The sequence below is a fragment of the Phaseolus vulgaris genome, chromosome 5, assembly GCF_051622355.1.
Source record: "Phaseolus vulgaris cultivar YP4 chromosome 5, ASM5162235v1, whole genome shotgun sequence".
Lineage (NCBI taxonomy): Eukaryota > Viridiplantae > Streptophyta > Magnoliopsida > Fabales > Fabaceae > Phaseolus > Phaseolus vulgaris.
Window position 1 is genome coordinate 17212510 of NC_143502.1, and position 6265 is coordinate 17218774.

Consider the following 6265-nt stretch of genomic DNA (forward strand, 5'->3'; position numbering starts at 1 on the left):
GCCCGTGAGAAGAGGCCTCCGCCGGTCGAGGAGTGGCTTGAGAAGAAGATTGGCAGCAAAACGTTTAAGCTGGGGAAAACCTTAGATGGCGAGACACAAGACCAAATCGCCAAGGTAATAAGTAGACACCTGGATGTGTTTGCATGGTCTGCTTCGGACATGCCGGGGATTGACCCCGATTTTTTGTGTCATCGCTTAGCAATTGATCCCCAAATCAGGCCAATCCGCTAGAGAAGGAGAAAGTTCAACGAAGAAAAGAGACAGGCGATCAGGGACGAGACGCAGAAACTCCTCGCGGTAGGCCATATCAGGGAAATTCAATATCCAGAATGGCTTGCCAATGTCGTTCTGGTCAAGAAGAGCAGTGGGAAGTGGCGGATGTGTGTTGATTTTACGGATCTGAATAAAGCCTGTCCAAAGGATTCTTATCCTTTGCCAAGTATAGATGCCCTGGTAGACATTGCGTCAGGGTGTAAATTGCTCAGCTTTTTGGACGCCTTCTCGGGATATAACCAGATTAAGATGCATCCCATGGATGAGGAAAAGACAGCTTTCATGACGGAAAGGTCGTGCTATTGCTACAAGGTGATGCCCTTTAGGCTGAAGAACGCGGGAGCCACGTACCAAAGGTTGATGGATAAGGTGCTTGCGCCTATGCTTGGGAGGAATGTGCAAGCGTATGTTGACGATATGGTCGTGACATCTCTGGAATAGAGCAGGCACGTTACTGATCTGGAGGAGTTGTTCTCTACAATAGCCAAGTACAAGCTGAAATTGAATCCCGAGAAGTGCATTTTTAGCGTGGAGGCAGGGAAGTTTCTGGGATTTCTCTTGACTGAGAGAGGAATTGAGGCAAATCCCGACAAGTGTGCTGCCATTCTGGCGATGAGGAGTCCTGCCATTGTAAAGGAGGTGCAACAGTTCACAGGCCGGATGGCCGCCCTGTCTCGATTTGTATCTGCCAGTGGAGAAAAAGGCCACCCGTACATCCAATGTCTGAAGAGGAATAACAAGTATGTCTGGACGAGGGAGTGTGAAGAAGCTTTTATGAAGCTCAAAGAGTATTTGGCGAGCCCGCCGGTTCTGTGCAAACCTCAAATGGGAACGCCCCTCAGGTTATATTTCGCCATAACTGAGAAGGAGATAAGTGCGGTGCTCGTCCAGGAACAAGATCAAGTCCAGAAACCTATCTATTTTGTTTGCAAGGTGTTGCAGGGCCCAGAAGTGAGATATCAGGCCTTAGAGAAAGCAGCGCTGGCGGTTGTGTTTTCGGCGAGGAGGCTGCGTCATTACTTCTAGAGCTTTACAGTGTTGGTAATGACTGACTTACCCATCCAGAAGGTTTTGAAGAAACCGGATGTAGCTGGGAGGATGGTAAAATGGGCAGTGGAGTTGTCAGATTTCGACATCAAGTATGAGCCCCGAGGACTGATCAAGGGGCAAATCTTCGCTGACTTTGTGGTCGAGCTATCTTCTGAAACAGTGCAAAGTGCCGGGGATGATTTTTGTTGGGTGCTCTCGGTGGATGGGTCGTCTAACCCGCTGGGTAGCGGGGTTGGAGTTATTTTGGAAGGACCCAACAGTGTGTTGATAGAACAATCTCTGAGGGTTTGCCTTCAAAGCCAGCAATAATCAAGCAGAGTATGAGGCTTTGATCGCCGGTATTTTGTTGGCAAAGGAGATGGGAGCAAAGGAGCTGATGGCCAAGAGTGATTCGTTGTTGGTCACTGGGCAGGTAACTGGCGAGTTTCAGGCCAAAGATCCGCAGATGGCGGCTTACCTGGAGTATGTGCAAGAGTTAAAGAGGTCCTTTGTTTTGTTTGAAGTGGTGCACGTGCCAAGGGAGCAGAATGCCCGAGTTGACTTGCTAGCCAAGCTCGCCAGTTCGGGCAAGGGGGGCAGGCAGAGGACCGTTATACAAGAAACTTTGAAGACACCTCGAGCATTCGTAGCAGATCACCAGGTTCTTCAAGTTTGCAAGTCAATGGAAGGGACGGTGAGGAGTCATAGATCTTTGACTCAGGAGACTTTGAGGACGCCGAGAGTTAGAGCACATCCAGTGGGAGAGACAAAGATGATGCAAGTTTGCGCTATCCATGAGCCAAATACATGGATAACGCCATACCAGCGCTACATGGCAGATGACGTGCTCCCAATGGACCCGACGAAGGCTAGAGAGGTAAAGAAGAACTCCAGCAGGTTCACCCTCATCGATGGCGAGTTGTACAGGTTTGGGTTTACACATCCCCTTTTAGTATGTGTACATGGAGAGAAGTGCATGAGAATTATAGCTGAGCTCCATGAGGGGATTTGTGGGAGTCACATCGGAGGTCGAGCTTTGGCAACAAGAACTCTCCGTGCAGGTTATTATTGGCCCACAATGAGGGAAGATTGCAAGAAATATGCCCAGTGTTGCAAGCAATGCCAGCAGCACGCCGGTTGGCACAAGGCGCCCCTAGAAGAGCTAAAGTTAATTTACAGCCCCTGGCCGTTCCATACGTGGGGAATCGATATTCTGGGACCCTTTCCATTGGCGATAAGGCAAATGAAGTATTTGGTTGTGGCGATCGAGTACTTCACAAAGTGGATTGAAGCAGAACTAGTAGCCCATATCACCGCGCACAAGATTCAGAGTTTCGTGTGGAAGAATATTGTGTGTCGGTTCGGTGTGCCTAAGCGTTTGGTATCAGACAATGGGACTCAATTTGCAAGCCACCTGTTGAAGAAGCTGTGTGGGGATGTTGGAATACAACAGGTGTTTGCTTCTGTGGAGCATCCACAGACGAATGGGCAAGTGGAGTCAGCCAATCGAGTTTTGTTGAGAGGCTTGAAGAGGAGGTTGGAGAAGGCCAAATGGTCTTGGGCTGAAGAAGTTCCCCGTATAGTATGGGCATATCATACCACTGAGCAATCGGGAACCCATGAAACCCCGTTTAGTTTGGTATATGGGTGTGATGCGATGATTCCAGTTGAAAACTAGGAAAGCTCGCCGAGATTCCAAAACTTCGTGGCGGAAGACTCAAACGAAGAAAGGAGAATGAACTTGGATTTACTGGATGAAGTCAGGGAGGAAGCGCGGGTGAAGGCCGAAGCAGTGAAGAGGAGAGTTGAACGCAAGTACAACTCTAGAATAAGGCCAAAGCAATTCAGAGATGGCGACCTAGTGATGAGGAAGGCCCACCAGTATGAGATGGAGAACAAATTGTCACCCAAGTGGACAGGACAATTTAGAATAACCGAAGCACTCGGGAACGGCGCCTACCGCTTGGAGACGTTGGCAGGAGGGGCGATTCCTCGCACTTGGAACGCCACCCATCTCAAGTTTTATTACAGTTAGAGCATTGTAAGTAATGGTTAACTTGAACAGTTTAAAGCAGTTTCAGTTAAAACAGTTTTTCAAGGGGGCACTCTTTTTTCCCTAAGGAGGGTTTTTAATGATGCCACCCAATAAAGAAGGTTTCGAAGTTTATCAAAATTTCCAAGTTATTAAGTTTGCATGATTATCGTTTTTAAGTTTTCGGGAAAGAGACTTTGTCGCCCTTGTGTAGTTTAAAGCAACGGTGAATTCAGATCGCATGCATTCAGTACAAAGTTTTAAAGCATAAAGTTTTAAACCCTCATCGCCACCTGGCGATCAGAGGTACAAGTTAAAGTTTTAAGTCTTCATCGCCACCTGGCGATCGGAGGCACAAGTATAAAGTTTTTTAAGTCCTCATCGCCACCTGGCGATCAGAGGCACAAGTATAAAGTTTTTTAAGTTCTCATCGTCATCTGGCGAGAAAAGATTTAAAAGTCCTCCTCGCCTTGAGCGAGTGTAGGCGAGAAGAGATTAAAAAGACCTCCTTGCCTTGAGCGAGTGTAGGCGAGAAGAGATTAAAAAGACCTCCTCGCCTTGAGCGAGTGTAGGCGAGAAAAGATTCAAAAGCCCTCCTCGCCTTGAGCGAGTGTAGGCGAGAGAAGATTAAAAAGTCCTCCTCGCCCTGAGCGAGTACAGGCAAGAGCAGATTGCAAGACCTCTTTGCGTAAGCAAATTGAGGCAAGTTTGAAAGTCCTCAGTGCATCCAGGGGAGGAGAAGATGTAACCCCTGGGCAAGTTGAGGCATCACGAAAAGCCCTTTTCACCCTCAAGTGAGTTCAGGCAAGATGAAGCTGAAAAGTCAGGGGTGTTAATGATCTTAAGTATGGGAAAGGAAGGTTGATGGAAAACGCCTTTTCCTTGAGTGAAACATCAATATTGACCTAGTAAGACCAGTTAAAAAAGAGGTTAAAGGATGGCTGGGGAAGGTTCGCAGAGGACGCCTCACCACCTAAATCATTGTTCTAAAACTTAGGGAGGTAGAGAAGGATCCGAAAGGCGGCTCTACCCCCAGATGAGGGAACAATGACTTAAGCTATCTCAGGTTGAAGACTCGGGGAAAGTAGAGGGAGATCCGAAAGGCAGCTCTCCTTCCAATCGAACAAAGATGAAGTCATGAGGTGGCCCGCAGGGGACGTTTTCAGTTAAAAGGAAAATGGTGTCGCCGAAAGCCTATGGCTTTGAGATTGAAACAGAAAGAAGGTTACACGGCGAGAACCAGATCAACAAAGTTTTAGGCGATAACATAGAAACACACATGTCACTTGGCAGATCAGGCGAGCGAGATTCCGGATACTAAGATTGACCCACGCCTACTGCCCAGTAAGTGATTTCGTGTCAAATGTTATTGCTATAGACTAACAGTTTGTTTAAGTTAAGTTGATTTCCAGAGAATTAAGTATCAGTTTGTGCTAAGTACATTGGGTTGAGTAAAAACTAGCCAGTTATATCAGGTGATTGCACAACAGATAAAGTTAGAAGCCACATATATACATGTATATCAAAACAGTTTGAACAGAATGAAAGTTATTACATATAAATCAAAGATTAAATACAAGGGTTTCAAGGTGATAAAATTGAATTGGCAGATGGGAGTAGTTAAGATGGAGGCATGATCTTGCCATCCACCACTTCGTTGTACACTGAAAACTCGGAGAGGTCGAGATCGGGGAATTTGCAAGCAAACTGCTCCAAAGCAGCCCCAAAGCCTGAGGTAAGAACCTGGGCAGCTTCAAGCTCAAGCTTGTCGATCTTTGTCTTGAACCCACTGTTCTCTTCACGAACCTGGGCAACCTCAAGTTCAAGCTCGATGATCTTCTTCTTGAGCCCACTACTCTCCTCGCGCAATTGGGCAAGCTCTGTAATAGTGTCGTTCAGTTCTTTGGACTTCTTGTCCCGATCCACTTCGACTTGCCCCAGAAGGGTTTCCCTCTCGGTCGACCTCTTCTCCAGTTTGGCCATCTTGGCCTCGTCAGCTTTTCGGGCCTCCTCCAGCTCCACAATTCTGGTCCTCATAGGAACGAGCTTGCTCTCTAACTCAACGGCGTCTTGAAGTTTGTTGTGCAGTTTCTGGCGCAATTCAGCTTTGAACTTGCGCAAACTTCGGAGCTCGTCGTTGAGAGCATTTTCCACCCGCGAGAAATCTAGCCCTTGCATCATCATGTCACATTTGACTTTGTCAGCTTCGACTCTCGCGGTGCTCGCCTCCTCTTGATGGATGCGGTTATCGATTTCGAACTTGCTCAAGGAATCTTTCAGACCTTGACCGACGATTTGAGGAAGACTCTCGACAACCATGGCGTTTAGGCGCGCGGTGAAGGACTTCAAGGCTTCCTGGAGAGGAGCTGGAAGGGCTGGAGTTGGAGGAGGAGGTGAAGGTTGATTTTCACCACCACCCTCGCAAGGTTGGATGGCGAGGGGAGTCTCGAGGCGTGGTGGAGAGGCGGGTAGTTCCGCTGCAGCTTGAGAAGAAGCTTGCGTATCTGCAAGCTGTTCAGGTATAGCTTCAGCAGCTGAGGCATTTGAAGCAAGAACATCCCCAGCGGACTCGAATGGCGTGGAGGCGCTGGGGGGGTTCTCGGCGTAGTCGGGGATGGTGCCTTCAGCTGCTGGTGGCTCAGCTACAACTCCCCTTTTTCTCTTGCAGACTAGCCCATCCTTGGTGCTTTCGTCTGCCTCTTCGTCCGACACCACCCTAGGGGCCTTCCTCTTAGCCCTTTTGGGTAGCAGCTTCTTTCGCTCAGGGGTAGGAAGAGTGACGACAGTGGATGGGCCGACCGGGGGAGATTTTCCTTGGGCGGCAGGGGCCTCTGCGACGGAGTAGGGGATGGTTTGGGAGCCCGCTGCCAGGTTATGGAGTTTGGCAATGGAGCGCAGCTTGGCCATCTTTTCTTTCCCCAACATTGTATC